This window comes from Mandrillus leucophaeus, unplaced genomic scaffold (genome assembly GCF_000951045.1).
Source record: "Mandrillus leucophaeus isolate KB7577 unplaced genomic scaffold, Mleu.le_1.0 Scaffold138, whole genome shotgun sequence".
NCBI lineage: Eukaryota > Metazoa > Chordata > Mammalia > Primates > Cercopithecidae > Mandrillus > Mandrillus leucophaeus.
Genome location: NW_012101343.1, coordinates 2,061,012 through 2,082,307, shown reverse-complemented (window position 1 = coordinate 2,082,307; position 21,296 = coordinate 2,061,012). Strand labels below are relative to the sequence as shown.

The following is a 21,296-nucleotide window of genomic DNA, read 5'->3' as shown; positions in this document are numbered from 1 at the left end:
CCACGCCCGGCTAATTTTTTTGTATTTTTAGTAGAGACGGGGTTTCACTGTGTTAGCCAGCATGGTCTCGCGATATCCTGACCTCGTGATCCGCCCATCTCGGCCTCCCAGAGTGCTGGGATTACAGGCGTGAGCCACCGCGCCCAGCCTGTTTTCCTCATTTCTAAAGGGATGAAGACTAGCATTGCGACTATGATGTACTATCTGTAGTCTCACATCTAAGCCTAATCAAACCTCATGGCTTAGAAGTCCTCCTATCAATTTTGTCTTTGAGCAACCAAGACAAAGCATTAAAGTACCATGTTTAAGGTTTTACAGTCACTCTGTGGTGGGGCCGGAACTTGAACTGCCAGCTCCAGATTCATTTTCCTTCCACACGCTATCTGGCAGTGAATTTTGTAGGGTTAACTAGAAAACATCAGTAAAAGTACATAGCAAAATATATGTTGCACAGTAGGTACTCAATATATAGTACATTTTATCTTTCCTAAGTAAATTCTTCCTTTCTCTTGAATGATGATCACCACACAGTTTTTATTCTCTGGGAGGAAAATTAGGACTCGGGAGAAATATCAGTCTGGGTTGAATAAATAAAGAGCAAGCCACAGCTGGATATGAATGTGGATTATGATACACAGACTACAAACTTTCAAGTGACAGCCAAGAGTTCCTTCTTACCGATGTGTGCTATCTTAGTAAACTTCACTCCCAATTCTTTCATTTTTGAAGAAAAACATTTCCAGCTAATAACACAATTACACTTAAGTATCAGAGCCCATTTGAGTATTATTGCATTTGTTAAATCTAACTAAGTCCAAATTACTTCCTCATTGCTAATAAGAGAAAGAGAGGGAGGAAGAAGAGGAGGCAAGAACTGAGGGGAAAATAGTTTCGGAGGGTTAAAGGAAGAAAAGAAGACCCATACACACAGAATACTAGAGAGAAAACAGTGAGCTATCAATGCTGCATATAGCCTCCAGTCCAATAAATGTCAGTTAAACTTGCTGCTCACAGTTTCTATGGAAACCCCTTAAGTTAGGAGTGGAACACAGACATTTTTTGGACTACAATTCACAAGCTGTTTATTTAATTATGATGAAACATGAGACGGTTAGGGACAATACTATTATCATACTGATAGCATTTAGAATTCAACAAATAGGTATGGCAAAATAAAAAGTTGATTTCTTTTTTTAAATCATTAACTCCATGTGCATTGCATGCGAATAAAACTCATCTTGTTTTTTTTTTTTTTAATGGGACTTCACACATTATTTCCTTCAGACGAACCCCAAATTAGTCAAATTTGACATTCATTAAAAGGGAATTCTTCAGAGGCCTCATGCCAATTCTACCCCCACATGCCCAGTGAACAAAACCAAGGTCACAGCATATTTTCAATTAAACCCAAGATAGCACCAAAGTGCAGCACAGCTGGGAAAATAAGCACATTATTGCCCCATAGATCATTTGTGAGCAATGAATAGGTCTCTGGTGTTTTTCTGTTTTATAGGTATTTGAATATAAAAATAAAGAAAATAGCTTCAGATTAGCTTTTGCCTTCCAAAATAAACAACTACTTTTAGGGCATTACTCCTGGGGGTCTGAAGAAACATGATGTGAAGCCATCACTGTTCTGTCTCTGATGGTTGAAAATCACTTGCTTAGGTATTAATTTGGCTGCAGGAAACCATCTAATTGATGCGCTCATTTGCACCTTTGTTTTTTCATTAGACAAACATGTAGTTTTCCTCCTATTATGTGACAGTCACTGTACCAGGGACAAGGGAGACAAGAAGGTTAAACTCCAGTTCCTGCCTTAATAATAATAAAGTTTTTGGAAGGAAGTGCATTAATTTTGTCAAATATTTATAAAGGGCCAACTACGGCTCATAGGTACTAAGTAGCTAAATAAGTTCGAATCCTGCCTTCAAGGAGATTACAATTTAATGACGATACCATAAATCATAGAGCAAAGAGTCAGTGTTCCTGCCTCCTGCTACCTCCTCATCTTATCTCTCTGAAGAAAGGACTACCACTCATGGGAACTATGCTACACAAGGTAAATACGTTTATGTGTATGGGATGGTTTGCTGGTGGATGGTGGTGTAAAGCGGGAGCTTCAGAAATATTGCCACGGGAGAACCACATTTCCAGTTCTGTCCATAAGCCACTAATACTCTTATAAAATATTTAGCCCATAAAATATGACTGAATGAGGAACCACTCACCAGATAAGTGAATCCCAAGGAAAGTCATCTCTCGAGTCAAGCAGGGAACATGAGGCTGTTTCTAAAGTGGCAAAGAGAAACACAAGAAATTTGCAAATATGACTCAGTGGATATGTCTTTTCTACTATATTGCAGCTTTGTTTTTGAAATTCAGTAGTGGTTTGCAGTAGCTGGACTTCCCACAAATCACTCGTGCTAGCAAAACCAGTCATTGCCATTATCAGATTTGACAGTGTTTAATGAGTCACTTCATATTAGCTGCAGTTGTAGTGTTCAGCATACTGTGGGAAAGATTTAGTATGAATCATCACCCACCTAGCTCTCCACTGGGGTCTCTATGCTGTAAATAGGCAGTGCGTTTGCCAATCTAAAAAAAAAAAAAAAAAGAAAGAAAAAGAAAATAAAAGCATCCATTAGAATAATTCAGGACAATTCTTGATCTGCCACCACCACAACCACTACCACAGACACCACTGATGACATTTATTGAATTGCCACTGTATTTTAACACTATCCTGGGCAGAAAGCCAAAGCAACTCTCTTAACTACTGGCCATTTTGAACAATACATTTTGTAATGCCAATAAAAAAATGCATTTGGATTCAGAAGAAATGTAGTCTATACTTGGTTCTGACTTATTAGATACATGACCTTAAGTAAGTCACGTTTTCTCTCTGATCTAGTGTCCTGATCAGAACCGCATCATAAGATTAAATCAGATAATGCATTATAATGATGGATAGGAAACAGTTAAATAGAAAACTCAATTATTAAAGTCAAATGGGATGTTAAGAGTTTGACACAGGCATCTGCTGCAAACTCTATTTGGGATTGCCCACCACCAACACCACATCCCCAAACAAGAAAGATATAAAATATTTCCTCGCCCTATACATCTCTCATCTCACCCCACTACTCCTGTAGCACTGGCAGAATAAAAATTAGAATCTGAGACTGAGGGAATGTACAGTACTTAAAGCAAAGGGATCCTAAGAGATAGAGCTCACATTTTACAAAGTATGATGAAGTAAAAGAAACTTTCTGTAATTCCAACAAATGCAGGTCATCCAACATTGGAAATATAGTTGGTATGGACTGTACAAAGAGGAGACCCAGAGCAACTGCAGATAGAAAGATCCCTCACAATTAGTAATCAAGATCAAGGGACTGACATGGATATTAAAATCACCAAGAAGCCTATCAAGTGTTAGTATGGAGAGAACAACAGGGAGGCAGATGTTAAAATCTTCAAGGGACAAGGAGGAGTGAAGCCCACGGCTATGGCTGACTCCAACAAAAAGTTGTTAGCAGGTGGTATAATCTGATGGTGTAAGCTTCACAGCTGGGCATTTTACTGTATTAGATGATTTTGTTTGGAACAGACAAGGTAAATAAAAATGCTTTTTGAATGTCATAGCAATATATCACTAATGAATGTTCTTATTACATAAGTAAAACTGAATATGATCAAAATTTATTTTAGAGATGATCTGTGGATTTTCTGTCCATAGGTTTAAAATAAATGGATAACTCAGCCAGGCGCAGTGGCTCACACCTGTAATCCCAGCACTCTGGGAGGCCGAGGTGGGTGGATTACCTGATGTCAGGAGTTCAAGACCAGCCTGGTCAACATGGTGAAACCCTGTCTCCATTAAAAATACAAAAATCAGCCAGAATGGTGGCACCGCCTGTATTCTCAGCTACTTGGGAGGCTGAGGCAGGAGAACGGCTTGGACTTGGTAGGTGGAGGTGGCAGAGAGCCAAGATCATGCCACTGCACTCCAGTCTGGGTGACACAGTGAGATTCCAAAAAAAAAAAAAAAGAGAGAAAAAAAAATCTCAAACTTATAAAATGTTTTCCCATATCTCATGGTTTCAAGAAGTATTAACTACTCTTCAACAGGATATATGAAATATGAATCGGAATGTAAAGTGCCTGAGATTTATAACTTTAGAGGAAGGCCATAGGTAACAATTAGTGCGTTACAGAGGCAAAGAAAAGGTGGGAGGTGAAAACATGTTTATTGCTAAATCAAATAGACAGTTCTCAATTTTCATATTAGGCAAAAATTATTAATGTTTGACATAATGATCACTCTGTCCTTTATGAAACACCTTTTTCACTTGGCTCCTATGAAACAACTCCCTTGCTTCTCCTCTTGCCTCAGTGATAACTCTGCTCAACATCCACTGCTAGTTGTGTCTTGTCTCACAGGCCAATGAACCTTGGAGTGCCCCAGGTCTCAAATCAGTGGACCTCTTATTTATCTATACGCACTCTCTAGGTGATCGTATAATGCTTTTAAACACCATCTATAAACTGAAGACCGCCAAACTTAAATCTCCAGCAGACTCGCAGACTTGTATGTACTACTGCTTATTCAAGACCTCTACTTGGAGGATTCAAAAATCAACCTGTCTACAGTCAAACTCTTCATTTTGATTTAACCCGACAAAGACTTTTTCTAATGGCAGTTGCATTCATTCATTCATACAACTAAACATTTTAAGCTCTTACTGTGTGCCAAGCACCATTTCAGGAATGATTTTTCTAGTAGCTCAGGCCAATGTCTACCTTGAAACTTTTTTTTTGGTCTCATACCCTCTCTTTTTGGATTGTATCACCTCTATACCTTATCACCTTTATATCCTATCACCCATGTATTGGAAATTCTGTGTAGCAGTATTCTGGTTTTTTCTCCAAACACATCTATTGCTTTGTCTTGGTCCAATTTCTATCTGGATAACTGGAGTATTCCATAGCCTCGTCCAATATCTGAGTTTCCTGCTTCTAATTTCTCCACACAGTGGAGGGATCCTATTTGAATTAAAGTCAGATCATATTCCTTCTCAATGCTCAATGGCTTCTCACAACACTCAGAGTAATATTAAAGTCCTAATGGCCATTCATTTTTTTTTTTCCTGCATCTCTCCTGTTTGTTTGATCTCATTTTCCTACAACTATCACTCATATTCACTCCACTCTGACCACCACACTGGCTCCTGATTGTTTCTCCTGCAAACCAAGCATAGTGCTTTCTCAGGAACCCCGCACATGCTGTTCGTCTGCCTGGAATGCCCTTCACCCAGACAGACGTATACCTTTGCCTGCACTCCATGACAATAGTGCCACCTTTCATGCAAATACCTGTATACTTTGCTTCTTCACTTCCTTCAGGGCTCTGCTAAACTTGCTCAGAGAGGTCTTCCCTGGTTATGCTGCTTAAAACATAACCACCCTTGTCCCCTCATCATTCTCTGTCCCCTTATTCTGTTTCATTTCTGTTGATAAAACATCTCAAAAGTAGAGATAACATGTACATATTTATTTTCTGTCTCCTCCAACTAGAATATGAGTTCCCAGGATATGGAGTTTATATGATTTGTTTATTGATGAATCTCCAAAAGTAGCCCGATTTTATAGGCGAGGAAACTAAAGCTCAGAGAGATGAGCACCTTCCTTGAGGGCTTTTCTGGAGAAAATGGGGATTACTAAGTAGGAAGGAGAGTACAAACATGGGGGTGGTAACGATAGCTAGATCAGAGCTGTAAAAAGTACAGCAGTTAAGTTAATAAATTCTATCACCAGAGATAGTCATTTTGTGACTTGCGGGAAGTTATATAAATTTTTAGGTTTCAATTCCCTCATCTGTAAAATTAGAGTGATCATAATAGAGTCAACTTCAAAAGGTTGTTCTAAACTTGAAATGAGATGATACCCATAAATCAATAAGCCTGGCATGTCATACATTCTCTAATAATGGGAATTATTATTATCTGAGAGTTAATTTCTTTGAATTGTAGGTATTTTTCTAAATTCTCCTTCATTAAAAAAATGCTGAACATAATTATCCATCTGCTACCAGCAGACCCTTCATTCATTATTTATTGAGCACTGCTCGAAACACTTACAAATGGCTAAACAACTCATCTACTTTTCTAAAATGATTATTTAAGGCCAAATGTGGTACTCATCCACGAATGTATTATTAAGCCTGGACTTGGGAAAATACAAATCAAGGTGATTATCCTCCTTGATCTTTTACATAGCACTTTGTTGAAAGGTCTTGTTGAAAACAAGGCTGGTAATAAGAAAGATGATGATGAAGATTGTATTTTTTGTTAATATTATAAATTATAATTTGAAAAATTGTTTCATGTGTATTATCCTATCTGACCCTCAACAAATATAGGAGGAAGGCAAACGAGATTATAATTTTCATTTTGCAGTTAAGAAAGTTAAAGTATAAGAAAGTTAAATAATGTTGTTAAGGTTTAAAAAAAGCCCTAATATGTGATGAGTTAATATAAGAAGTCAAATATTTGAAGCCTTAGGCTAGTTATCTGCCTATTACACAGTCTTTTAACACAAGGTAAACAGGAGGTATTTTCTGCAATGAATCCTTCCAGGTTGTTTAAATTTATAGAGACTCATTCTTCTGTGTTCCTTTAACACATTGCACTTCTATGTCCAATGTGAGAAGAAGGGAAAGAACATTTATTGATCAACTATCAACCAGTGTGCTGCTTTTCTATCTCGTACTTGCTTGCTTATGTGTCTTTCTGACTCATTAGACTGCATGCCCCACTGGGACAGCCAACATAATCCATTCCATGGGCATGCATACACCGCAGTAACTGCTGTGTAATATGTGTTCAATAAATGTTTCTTGAATAAGATAATGAAATAGTTTATTTGGTGAAATAAGCTTACATATAGAAAAAAGCAACTAAAGCATATCCCAAAATTTAAACTATATAATCAATTAGCATGATTACAGAGAATCTCATCAACTTGTCATCTCCTAGGTCAAAAACTGGTGACTATCAACAGTTTTATGTGGTTCAAAACAATAGTTTCCAAAGAGAAATAATGATTTTAGAAATGCCCAGTTGGCCAATCAAATTTCTAGGATCTGTGGAAATCCTTTTTGGCTTATGTCTAGTTACATAAATTTTGATGTCCCAACCAAGGGGGAAAAAGCCAATACTTTTATTTCAAAGTAAATTCTTCTAACCTCAAACATTCAATTTGTGAATGGGTAATTAAAATTAAAACTGGAACAGTTCATTCAGTTACTGAGTTATAAAGGGGTCTTATCTATTGATTACCTATAACAGGGTCTACAAGCTAGAGCAGAGAATTCATCCATTTGCCTTACCATAGCTTAAAATCCAGTCATGCTGCCATTTGTACAATACGGAAAGATAAAGTGTCCATACTGTTTTCTCTAATATAGCAGTTTAAATATTACCACTTCTCAACAGTTCTCACTTACTCCTTTCTCACTTAACTTGCTCACAGAAAAAAATAAAAACATTTTATTATTATTTTTTCCATGGTGTTTGCTTCATTTTGATATTTATCAGTATAAGGACCAGGAGGATATTCTTTTAATCAGTGCATTGTCACTGCAAAGCTCTATGCTGGGCATATAGCAGGAAATGGATTGTTTAAATTAAATGCATATCTGTAGACATAGATGAAATTATAAAGGCTACCAAATCATCTCTCTGGCTGCTAGAAGTACCCTAGTTTAATAGGAGAGAGCAAGGTATATGGGGTAGGAGATGGTACATATAAAATGTCCTTGATTTTTAAGTAACAGCACCTGATTGACCTCTTGCTCTAACCGATCTGACTCTCCAGTCTGAAAGGACACATGATAGCTGTGCTCTCCTGAAATGTGGCATTTATCTTCATGAGTGTAGTGATGAAGGATGGATCAGGACTGGAACGGTCATCAGTGACTTATCCCATCTCTTTTCACAAGTGAAGATAAATGACACAAAATATCAGCCACTGTGCATTATATATATTTATTCCACATTTACGCCCACAGACACAAACACACTATAGACCTTTTCCTCAACCTGATTGTTTGTCATTTTCAAAACATACACCTAACAACAACAAAAGCAAAGCTAGGGGAAAGTCAGAGAGAGTGAAAAATGCTGAAATAACTTCTATGAGACAAGCTGTACCCTGTGAGGGGATGCCTCAACAGACCCTGTCTATAGGAACTCAAAAATGGCCGTAAGCCTTAAAATACAATATCCACATGCCTCTGTTGTCATTAAGCTAACTTAGAAAATAGTCACAAAGAGCCCCGAAGGATGCTGCATAAAGACACTCTCCAACCTGCAGAAAATCACGAAAACGGTGTTCCTGACGGAATGGCTTCTAAGACCTTCCAGTCATCTACAAATAGTCCTCCTGGTTTACATTATTCTAAAACAACATTCCTTATCCTCCGATGATATGCTTTCCTTAATTTCTGAGTTGGACTAGGACATCCTCATTAAGCTTCTTAAACTGACAATAAGGTAGACAAGGCACAAAACGTTGAATAATGACACCATGAGGGATGGACTTCCTGCTCAACACTGGTAGCTAGATACTGTGGGAACTCTGTGTCAGCCTGGCATTGGGTATAGCACTTTCTACGTTGCAGTGGTATAGCACCACTGAGAGCACACAGGATCAGATTAAGTCATTGCTTTCAAACTTAAACTTTACTTAAAGTGGGTCCTGTTGGGAAGGACCTAGTCTCCTAGATTTCATCCACTAGAAAATGGTTATGTCTAGATGATCAGAAAGCCAAGTGTTCTCTTTACCAAAGCAGTTGGGAACTGTAGCTTCTGTCTCATGTTGTGAGTGTCTGAGTTTTTCCCAACTTCATTAGCCCTTCTCTCCATTTAATAGTGGGTACTGACCTCCACTTGCAGGTAGAACAAATCCTGGCCATCTTGTTAGGCCTAACTCTCACACAGCCTCATGACATCATTACTGATCTTAGGCTTCAAAAGTTCTACTCCGTACCCTATACGACTTTGGGAAATTTTTCCAATTTGGTCCCAAGACCACACCTCCATATTTATTTCAGATCTCTTACAGGATCCCTGTCCTGTTGCGTAAATCTAGGTCTTTTTATTATAACATATCCAATCTCCCAGTTCCTCAAAAACTAAGAACCTAGCTTGCTGCTCAAATTTCTAGATTCCGACCTTGTCACCGTAACTGCCTCCAGCACTGATAGCCTTTCTTCTACATTTTTTTTTCTTATTCAACATTAATTAATATCTTACTTAATAGCAGAGACTGTTCTAGACACTGGGAATTCTGCAATGAATCAGATAGTGAACACCTCTCACTTCATGGGGGTGACTTTTTGTAAGTTAGACAGATAATAAATAATTTAAAAAAAGATGAGGTAGACATAATTGTTGAGATGAAAAGAAAATAACTAAAAAACAGAATGATTGAGAGGAAACTTTATTTTTTCTTTTCCTTTTTATGTAACTTTTATTTTAAGTTTGGGGTACATGTGCAAGTTTGTTATGTAGGTAAACTTGTGTCATGCGGGTTGCTGTACGGATTATTTCATCACCCAGGTGTTTAGCCTAGTATCCATTAGTTATTTTTCTTGATCCTCTCCCTCCTCCCACTCTCTACCCTCTGATAGGCCCCAGTGTGTATTGTTCCCCTCTATGTGTCCATGTGTTCCCATCATTTAGCTCCCACTTTTAAGTGAGAACATGCAATATTTGATTTTCTGTTCTTGTGCTACTTTGCTAAGAATAATGACCTCCAGCTTCACCCAGGTCCATGCAAAGGACATGATCTCATTCCTTCGTATGGCTGCATAGTATTCTATGGTATATATGTACCACATTTTCTTTATCCAATCTACTGTTGATAGGCATTTAGGTTGATTCCACGTCTTTGCTATTGCGAACAGTGCTGCAATGAACATACAAAGTGCATGTGTGTTTATGGCAGAATGATTTATATTCTTTTGGGTATATATCCAGTAATGGCAGTGCTGGGTCAAATGGTGTTTCTGACTTTAGGTCTCTGAGGAATTGGCACGCTGTTTTCTACAATAGTTGAGCTAATTTACACTCCCACTAACGATATATAAGCATTCCTTATTCTTCACAGCCTCACTGGCATCTGTCATTTTTGACTTTTTAATAACAGCCATTCTGACTGGTGTCAGATGGTATCTCACTGTGGTTTTGATTTTCGTTTCTCAAATGATCAGTGGTGTTGAGCTGTTTGTCATATGCTTGTTGGCCACATGTATGTCTTTTTAAAAAAAGTGTCTGTTGATGTCCTTTGCTCACTTTCAGTGGAGTTCTTTGTTATTTTCTTATACATTAGTTTAAGTTCCTTATAGATGCTGGATATTAGACCTTTGTCAGATGCATAGTTTGTAAATATTTTCTTCCATTCTATGGGTTGTCTATTTATTCTGTTGGTAGTTTCTTTTGCTGTGCAGAAGATCCTTATTTTAATTAGATCCCATTTGTCAATCTTTGCTTTTGTTGCAACTGCTTTTGGTGTCTTCATCATTAAATCCTTGCCTGTTCCTATGGCCAGAATGGTATTGCTTAGATTGTCTTCCAGAGTTTTTATAGTTGTGTGTTTTACATTTAAGTCTTTAATCCATCTTGAGTTAATTTTTGTATATGGTGTAAGGAAGGGGTCCAGTTTCAATCTTTTGCATATGGCTAGCCAGTTACCCCAGCATTATTTATTGAATAGGGAGTCCTTTCCACATTGTTTGTTGTTGTGAGCTTTGTCAAAGATCAAATAGTTATAGGAGTGCAGCATTACTTCTGGCTTCTCTATTCTGTTCCATTAATATGTCTGTTTTTGTACTAGTACCATGCTATTTTGGTTACTGAAGCCCTGTAGTATAGTTTGAAGTTGGGTAGTGTGATGCATCCAGCTTTGTTCTTTAAATGCCTTGGCTACTTGGGCTTTTTGTGGGGGTTGGGGGGACAGGGGTTCCACATGAATTTCAAAATAATCTTTTCTAGCTCTGTGAAGAATGTCATTGACTGTTTAATCAAGTATCATTTAATCTATAAGTTGTCTTTGGCAGTATAGCCATTTTAACAATAACGATTCTTCCTGTTCATGAACATGGAATGTTTTTCCATTTGTATATGTCATCTCTGATTTCATTGAGCAGTGTTTTGTAGTTCCCATTGTAGAGATCTTTCACCTCCCTGGTTAGCTGTATTCCTGGTGTTTTATTCTTTTAGTGATAATTGTGAATGGGATTATGATCCTGATTTCGCTCTTGGCTTGACTGTTGTTGGTGTATAGGAATGTTAGTGATTTCTGTATATTAATTTTGTATCCTGAGACTTTGCTGAAGTTGTTTATTAACTTAAAGAGCTTTGGGGCTAAGACTGTGGGATTTTCCAGACACAGGATCATGTTATCTGCAAGCAGGGATAGTTTGAGAGAAAACTTTAAATTGGTGGTCTGGTAAGGCCCCTCTGAAAAAGAGATGTGTAAATTCATGAATGACAAGAAAGAACTTAGATATAAAAACATCTGGGAGAAAAATATTCCAGGAAGAGAGAATAGCTAACATAAAGTCCTCAACTTTTAAGGAGTATATTGTACTTAAAGAATAATAAGGGAAAGAAAGAGGCCAGTCTAGTAGATGTAACAGGGGCAAGCAAAAGAGTTAGGTTAGAGATGTGACTGGCGAAAGTATTAGTTTCCTGTGGTTGCCACGTTACCACAAACTTGATGATATAAAACAACAGAAATGCATCCTTCGGCAGTTCTGGAAGCTGGAAGTCTGAAACTGAGATGCTGTCAGGGCTGTACTCCTTTCAAAAGCCCTAGGGGAGAATTCTTCCTTGCCTCTTCCAACTTTGGTGGCTCTAGGTCTTCCTTAGCTTGTGGCTACATGACTCCATTCTCTTCCTCAACTCCTAAATGGCCCTTCTTCTCTTCTCCCTGTGTCTCTCCTCTGTGTGTCTCTATGAGGACATTTGTCATTGTATTTGGGGTCCACCTGGATAATCCAGGATGATCTAATTTCAAGATCCTTAATTTAATTATGTACACAAAGACTGTTTTTTCCAAATAAGGTCACATCTGGCTTCTGGGGGTTAGTATGTAGATTTTTTCTGTAAAACCATTCAACATACTTCAGAGAGCTAGGCCTTGCAGGCCAGGTAAAGCAATTTATTTGTATTCTATATGCAATGAAAAGTTCATAGATAATTTTACATTGGAAAATAATAATTTGATTTAGACTTATTTCTTTAAAAGAGACATGGTCTTGCTCTATTGCCCAAGCTATATTGCAGTAGCATGAACATAGCTTACTGCAGCCTCAAACTCCTGGGTTTAGTCTCCTGAGTAGTTGGAATAACAGGCACACACCACCGTGACTGGCTAATTTTTTTTTAATTTTTAATTTTTGTAGATACCTGGTCTCGCCATTTTGTCCAGGCTGGTCTCAAACTCCTAAGGCTCAAGAAATCCTCTTGCCTCAGCCTCCCAATGTACTAGTATAGGCATGAGCCACCATGCCCAGCCTGATTTAGACTTTCAATCTACCATTCTGCCCATGTATGAGAACTAATTGAAGGGAGCAGTCGTAGATCAGTGATACATGAGAGAGATGGTTTGATCTTTGGTGGCAGCAGTAGAAACAGAAGTAGAAGATTAAGAATTTGTTATGGAGGTAGAGTAAGATTTGCTTAGGGATTATATATGGGGGTGGTGGTGAGAGAAATAAAAAAAAAATGCCATCTGCCAACTACCAATGCAACTACCTAAATGTCATCTGCTCCTGAACTCCTCACTGCCATGCTCCATATGCCTGCAAGAGTATTTGTGTCAAGGGATCACCTCCACCTCCCTAGCTATTCTTAGACCTTTGAAAATATTATCTTCTCTGTTAATCTAGTTCTCTTTCCAGTTCTTATGGCATGCTGTGCCTTCTCTAACTTTTTCCCAAGAGGTTTCCCTGTCCAATGACAAATTTTGCTTTAAAACAAGGCTGTTCTAATTCTTTCCCACTCCCATGAAGTTTCCTGAGGCATCCAAACCACAACCCAGACAACAGACTCTGAAATCTCAGGGATTTTTGCATTTTCTTTAGATCAAGGTGATTGAAAACTCTTTGAAAACAGGACTAACAAAGTTTCAGAGCCCATTTATACAGCAGTTCTTATCTCAGTGGCATGCATACACCCAGTACATAAGCCTCTATAGAACTAGAGTTTCTAGACTGTTTTTCTAGTTCAGATACCTCTTCTGGATACACAAAGAAATTTGTATCATCAAAATAATACCAATTCTCATAGTTATATCTTTTCAAGAAATTATAATTTCAAGTCAAGTATAATGTTTCTCCCTTGCTAGTATGAAATTCTGATTAAGAACTCAGGCTTAAATTGTTCTAAAGTAGTTCACGGAAGGTAGAGACAAGAAATGGAAATGTGCTACAATTGTGCTACAGTTTATAAAGTGAAGTCTCCTTGATGAAGGCCAAATTTTCACATTGAGAAAACCATTATAATAAAATATAGCTGGAAGCCTCTACTTTTGGATTCTGGGAAAGAAACAAGGCAACATGAAATCTCTGTCATTATTTTCTGACATTAGGCTATTCCTAATTGTTGTTCCCAGAAGATACTCCAGAAAGTCTACAACTCTTTATTTCTAGTAAGTGCCTGCCAAGCTTATTTTTAAGTAAACTAAATTTTTCATAATAATTTCAGCTTCAAAATTTACATTTATCATGATGGAGGGGATCATGGTGGATGGCAAGCAGGACTAGATTGCAGCTCAGACAGAGCAGCATCCAGAGGCTTGCACTGTGAATCTGAGCTCCAGATGGACTGTAAAAACAAATTGGCAATCCCAAGAGGAAGCACAGACCCTCTGAAGGAAATGGACTGCTCCTGCAGGACCTGGGAGACACCCCAAATACTGTGAGTGCCCCATCTGTGGAAGCAGGAAAGGGAGACCTTCCTCTCCAAACACACACCCCCGCTGGAGAAGCTGAAGGTCTGTTTGCGGGAGAAGTTTCCGACTTTACCTGGAGCTCAGTCCAGTTAGAGAGCCAAATGAAATATAGGGGCAGGGGAAATAGCAGAAAGGCCCTGGGAGCTCGCTGGGTCCCCAAGCAGCCCATTCCTGCCTGGCACCACGGGAATCCATTGGGAGGGTGACAGGAGGTACAACTCCACAGGGAGAAAGAATTCCCTAGAAGAACTTTGTTATTATTTGAAGGGGGCAAGAAGCCTCTTGGTCAAAACTCGAGGTCGGGCACAAATCTGGCATGCAGACTTCACAGGCAGGGGAAGAACTAAAGCCCTTTTCTTTTGGACCTAGCAGGCAGATAGCCTCCAGAAAGTTTGCAAGACCCTCTCGCCCTCCGAATGGAAACACTCAGGGCTGTTGCAGGGCACAGTGGGAGTGAGACCGGCCCTTTGGTTTGTGTGGGAGCTGGGTGAGGCCTGTGATTGACAGCTTTCCCCCACTTCCCTAACAACCTGCAGGACTCAGCAGAGGCATCCATAATCCTCCTAGGTACACAACTCCAGTGACCTGGGAATATCACCCCCACCCCCAAAGCAGCCACAGCAAGACACGCCCAAGGAGAGTCTGATCCCAGACATGCCTAGTCCCGTCCCTACCTGATGGTCCTTCCCTATCCACCCTCATAGCAGATAACAAAGGGCATATTATATTGGGAGTTCTAGGGCCCTGCCCACCACCTGTCCCTCTCCACACTACTACAGCTGATGCTTTCTGAAAAGCACCACCTCCTGGCAGGAGGCCAATAAGCACAAAAATAGAGCATTAAACCACTAAAGCTAAGGACCCTCACAGAGTCCATTGAATTCTCTGCCACCTCCAACAGAACAGGTGCTGGTATCCACAACTGAGAGACCCATAGACAGTTCACATCACAGGACTTTGTGCAGACAACCCTCAGTACCAGCCTGGAGCTGGGCAGACTTGCTGGGTGGCTAGACCCAGAAGAGAGTCAACAATCACTGCAGTCTGGCTCACAGGAAGCCACATCCATAGGAAAAGGGGGAGAGTACTATATAAAGGGAACACCCCATGGGACAAAAGAAACTGAATAACAACCTTCAGCCTTAGATCTTCCCTTTGACAGAGCTTACCCAAATAAGAAGGAGCCAGAAAACCAACCCTGGTAATAGGACAAAACAAGGCTCTTCAACGCTCCCCGAAAATCAGACTAGTTCACCAGCAATGGATCCAAACCAGTAAAAATCCCTGATTTACCTGAAAAGGATTTCAGGAGGTTAGTTATTAAGCTAATCAGGGAGGGACCAGAGAAAGATGAAGCCCAATGCGAGGAAATCCACAAAACGATATAAGAATTGAAGGGAGAAATATTCAATGAAATAGATACCTTAAAGAAAAAACACAATAAAAAATTCAGGAATCTTTGGACACACTTTTAGAAATGAAAAATGCTCTGGAAATTCTCAGCAATAGAATTGAACAAGTAGAAGAAAGAAATTCAGAGCTCGAAGACAATGTCTTCAGATTAACCCCATCCAACAAAGATAAAGAAAAAAGAATAAGAAAAATGGAATAAAGCTTCCAAGAAGACTGGGATTATGTTAAGCAACAAAACCTAAGAATAATCAGTGTTCCTGAGGAAGAAGAGAATTCTAAAAGCTTGGAAAACATATTTGGGGAAATAGTCGAGGAAAACCTTCCTGCCCTAGCTAGAGACCTGGACATCCAAATACAAGAAGCACAAAGAACACTTGGGAAATTCATTGCAAAAAGATCTTTGCCTAGGCACAATGTCATCAGGTTACCCAAAGTGGAGACGAAGGAAAGAATCTTAAGAGTTGTGACACAGAAGCACCAGGTAACCGATAAAGGAAAACCTATCAGATTAACAGCAGATTTCTCAGCATAAACCCTACAAGCTAGAAGGGATTGGGGTCCTATCTTCACCCTTCTCAAACAAAACAACTATCAGCTGAGAAGTTTGTATCCAGCAAAACTAAGCATCACCAGCAAAAGCATCATGCATGAAGGAAAGATATAATTGTTTTCAGACAAACAAATGCTGAAAGAATTCATCAGTACCATTTGCCTATAAAACAAAAATACAAGCTAAAAAGCAAAAGAAAAAAAACAAAAAACAAAGTACACAGGCAACAAAGAACACGATGAATGCAACAGTACCTCACATTTCAATACTAACATTAAATGTAAATGGCCTAAATGCTCCACTTAAAAGATACAGAACTGCAGAATGGATAAGAACTCACCAACCAACTATTTGCTGCCTTCAAGAGACTCACCTAACACATAAAGACTCACATAAACTTAAAGTAAAGGGGTGGAAAAAGGCATTTCATGCAAATGGACACCAAAACTGAGTTGGGGTTGCTATTCCTATAGCAGACAAAACAAACTTTAAAGCAACAGTGGTTAAAAGAGGCAAAGAGGGACATTATATAATGGTAAAAGGCCTTGCCCCACAGGAAAATATCACAATCCTAAACATATATGCACCTAACACTGGAGCTCCCAAATTTATAAAACCATTACTAATAGAGCTAAGAAATGAGATAGACAGCAACACAATAATAGTAGGAGACTTCAATACTCTACTGACAGCACTAGTCAGGTTATTAAGACAGAAAGTCAAAAAATAAACAATGGATCTAAACTATACCTTGGAACAAATGGACTTAACATATATATATAGAACATTTCTTTTTTTTTTTCTTATTTTTTTTTTTTTTGAGATGGAGTCTTGCTCTGTCACCCAGACTGGAGTGCAGTGGCTGGATCTCAGCTCACTGCAAGCTCCGCCTCCTGGGTTTACACCATTCTCCTGCCTCAGCCTCCCAAGTAGCTGGGACTATAGGCATCCGCCACAACGCCTGGCTAGTTTTTTTTTTTGTGTTTTTTAGTAGAGATGGGGTTTCACCGTGTTAGCCAGGATGATCTCGATCTCCTGACCTCATGATCCGCCCGTCTTGGCCTCCCAAAGTGCTGGGATTACAGGCTTGAGCCACCACACCTGGCCATACAGAACATTTCATCCAACAACCACAGGATACTCATTCTATTTAACAGTGCATGAATCTTTCTCCAAGGTAGACCATATGGTAGGCCATAAAATGAGCCTCAATAAATTGAAGAAAATTGAAATTATATCAACCACTCTCTCAGACCACAGTGGAATAAAACTGGAAATCAACTCCAAAAAGAACCTTTAAAACCTTGCAAATACATGGAAATTAAATAACCTGTCCCTGAATGAGCATTGGGTCAAAAAAGAAATCAAGATAAAAATTTAAAAATTCTTCAAACTGAATGACAATAATGTTATAACCTATCAAAACTCTGGGATACAGCAAAGGCATTGCTAAGAGGAAAGTTTATAGCTCTATATGCCCAAGTCAAAAACTCTGAAAGAGTACAAACAGACAATCTAAGGTCACACCTCAAGAAACTAGAAAAACAAGAACAAAACCCAAACCCAACAGAATAAAGGAAATAACCACGATTACAGCAGAACTAAATGAAATTGAAATTTAAAAAAATACAAAAGATAAATGAAACAAAAAGCTGGTTCTTTGAAAATATACATAAAATTGATAGACCATTAGCAAGCTTAACCAAGAGAAGAAGATAGAAAATCCATATAACCTCACTAAGAAACAAAACAGGAGATATTACAACTGATACCACTGAAATACAAAGATAATTCAGGGCTACCATGAATAGCTTCATGGACATAAACTAGAAAACCTAGAAGAGATGGATAAATTCCTGGAAAAAGACAACCCTACTAGCTTAAATTAGGAAGAATCAGATACCCTGAACAGACCAATAACAAGCAGCAAGATTGAAATGACAACTAAAATATTACCAATAAAAAAAAGTCCAGGACCAGACAGATTCACAGCAGAATTCTACCCGCCATTCAAAGAAGAATTGATACCAATCCTTTTGGTATTATTCCACAAGATAAAGAAAGAACCCTCGCTAACTCGTTCTATGAAGCCAGCATCACCCTAATATCAAAACCAGGAAAGGACACAACCAAACAAGAAAACTATAGGCTGATATCCTTCATGAACATAGATGCTAAAATCCTTAACAAAATACTAGCTAACCAAATCCAGCAACATACCAAAAAGATATTCCACCACGATCAAGCAGGTTTCATACCACAGATGCAGGGAGGGTTTAACATACACAAGTCAATAAATGTAATACACCACATAAACAGGATTAAATACAAAAATCACACGATCATCTCAATACATGCAGAAAAAGCATTTGACAAAATCTAGCATTGCTTTATGATTAAAACTTTCAGCAAAATACAAGAGACATACCTGAATGTAATAAAAGCCATCTATGACAAACCCACAGCCAACATAATACCGAAAGGGGAAAAGTTGAAAGCATTCCCTTTGAGAACTGGAACAAGACAAGGATGCCCACTCTCACCACTCCTCTGCAACATAGTACTAGAAGTCCTAGCCAAAGCAATAAGATAAGAGAAATAAATGTAGGGCATCCAAATCAGTAAAGATGAAGTCAAACTGTCACTGTTTGCTGAAGATGTGATCATTTACCTTGAAAACACTAAGGACTCATCTGGAAAACTCCAGAACTGATACAAAAATTCAGCAAAGTTTCTGGATACAAGATTAATGTACACAAATTGGTAGCTCTTCTATACACCAACAGCAACTAAGCAGAGAATAAAATCAAGAACTTGACCCCTTTTACAATGGCTGCAAAAAACAAAACAAACAAACAAACACACACAAAAACCACTTAGGAATATACCTAACCAAGGAGTCGAAAGACCTCTGCAAGAAGAACTACAAAACAGGGCTGAAAGAAATCATAGATGACACAAACAAATGGAAACACATCCCATGCTCATGGATGGGTAGAATGAATATTGAGAAAATGAGCATACTGCCAAAAGCAATCTACAAATTCAACACAATCCCCATCAAAATACCACACGATTTATCACAGATTTAGAAAAAACAATTCTAAAATTCATATGGAATCAAAAAAGAGCCCACATAGCCAAAGCAAGACTAAGCAAAAAGAACAAATCTGGAGGCATCACACTACCTGATTTCAAACTTCACTATAAGGCCATAGTCACCAAAACAGAGTGGTAATGGTATGAAAATAGGCACATAGACCAATGGAGCAGAACACACAACCCAGAAATAAACCCAAATACAGCCAACTGATCTCTGACAAAGCCAACAAAAACATAAAGTGGGGAAAGGACACCCTTTTCAACAAATGGTGCTGGGGTAATTGGGTAGTCACTTGTAGGAGAATGAAACTGGATCCTCATCTCTCACCTTATACAAAAATTAGCTCAAGATGGATTAAAGACTTAAACATAAGACCTGAAACTATAAAAATTCTAGAAGACAACATTGGAAAACCCCTTCTAGACACTGGATTAGGCAAGGATTTCATGACCAAGTACCCCAAAACAAATGCAGTAAAAACAAAGATACATAGCTGGGACCTAATTAAACTAAAGAGCTTTTGCACAGCAAAAGGAACAGTCAACAAAGTAAGCTGACAACCCACAGAGTGGGAGAAAATCTTCACAATCTATGTGACAAAGGACTAATATCCAGAATCTACAACAAACTCAAACAAATCAATGAGAAAAAACAAACTATGCCATCAAAAAGTGGGCTAAGGACATGAATAGGCAATTCTCAAAAGAAGATATACAAATGGCCAGTAAACATATGAAAAAATCCTTAACATCACTAATGATTAGGGAAATGCAAATCAAAACCACAATGCAAAAGCACCTTTCTCCTGCAAGAATGGCCATAATCAAAAAATCAAAAAACAGTAGATGCTGGCATGGATGTGGTGAACAGGGAACACTTCACTGCTGGAGGGAATGTGAACTAGTACAGCCACGATGGAAAACAGGGTGGAGATTCCTCAAAAAAACTAAAGGTAAGAACTACCATTTGATCCAGCAATCCCACTATTGGGTATCTACCCAGAGGAAAAGAAGTCATTATTTGAAAAAGAAACTTGCACACACATGTTTATAGCAGCACAATTCACAATTGCAAAATCATGGAACCAACCCAAATGCCCGTCAGTCAATGAGTGGATAAAGAAACTGTGGTATAGATCTATGAGGGAATACTGTGCAGCCATAAAAAGGAATGAATCAACAGCATTTGCAGTGACCTGGATGAGATTGGAGACTATTATTCTAAGTGAAGTAACTCAGGAATGTGAAACCATACATCATATGTTCTCACTGACATGTGGGAGCTAAGCTATGAGGACACAAAGGCATAAAAATGATACAATGGACTTTGGGGACTTGGGGAAGAGTGTAAGCAGGGGCAAAGGATAAAAGACTACAAATATGTTGAAGTGTGTACTGCTCAAGTAATGGGTGCAGCAAAATGTCACAAATACCACTAAAAAACTTACTCATGTAAGCAAATACAACCTGTATCCCAATAACTTCAGGAAAAAAACTTAAAAATTACATTCATCTATGACTATAGTTTCAGTTTAACAATTATGGTATGCAATGTGGTCTTTTGTCCCTAAGAACAAAGCAAATTTTAGGATTTGGTATTCTAAAACCAAAAGTTCATTTTAAAATAGCATTATTAGAGCTAAAACATACTTACCAAAAAAAAAAAAAAAAAAAAAAGAAAAGAAAAGAAACGATTCCCTGGCATGTGAACTTTGGCAAGGATGAAGAGAGGGGCTGTTGCTCTCTGGCCCTGGATTAGAACATTTGTACATCAGAAATATTTTTAATGTGATCCATCAAAGTGCCAACTCTTTAGAAATACAGGTTGCCAACCTAATTCCAGCAGCAAATGACAAAAATGTTGCAGATGTTTAAATTGACATTTGATTCTAGTCTTATGTTGGGTTTGTTTAAATGAATGCTACTGTCTTCCTCATGCAACTCATATCAAATCAATTGTGGATTAATAGTAGGAATAGAGTATCAGGAAAGCAAAACAAAATGAAATGAAACTTCCTGGTTGATTAAAATGTATTTCTTTATTCACTCATTAATTATTTTTTTTCTTATCTTTAAATCTTCTAAATCTTACTGAGCATGAAATGATTAAGTGGGAATTGGGCAGATAGTGGAGTTGGGGATGGATTGTAATTATACTACACTGCGAGAAAGCAAAGTACACATTTCTACATCTAGGGAAAATCCT

General features: G+C 38.3%; 1 protein-coding gene across 5 annotated transcripts in view; it reads right to left on the bottom strand.

Annotated features, from left to right (window-relative positions):
- Nucleotides 1-21,296, bottom strand: part of LRRC4C (leucine rich repeat containing 4C) — a 1,423,056-nt gene that overhangs the window by 25,151 nt on the left and 1,376,609 nt on the right. For 3 of the 5 annotated variants that reach the window (XM_011973445.1, XM_011973444.1, XM_011973446.1), the window contains one exon: nucleotides 2,547-2,598. The exons of 1 other annotated variant lie outside the window; for it this stretch is intronic. The gene's annotated coding sequence lies outside the window, so the exon portion shown is untranslated. Of the gene's footprint in view, nucleotides 1-2,231; nucleotides 2,324-2,546; nucleotides 2,599-21,296 lie in introns of those variants that run through there. One more of the 5 variants, XM_011973448.1, reaches the window with a different exon arrangement.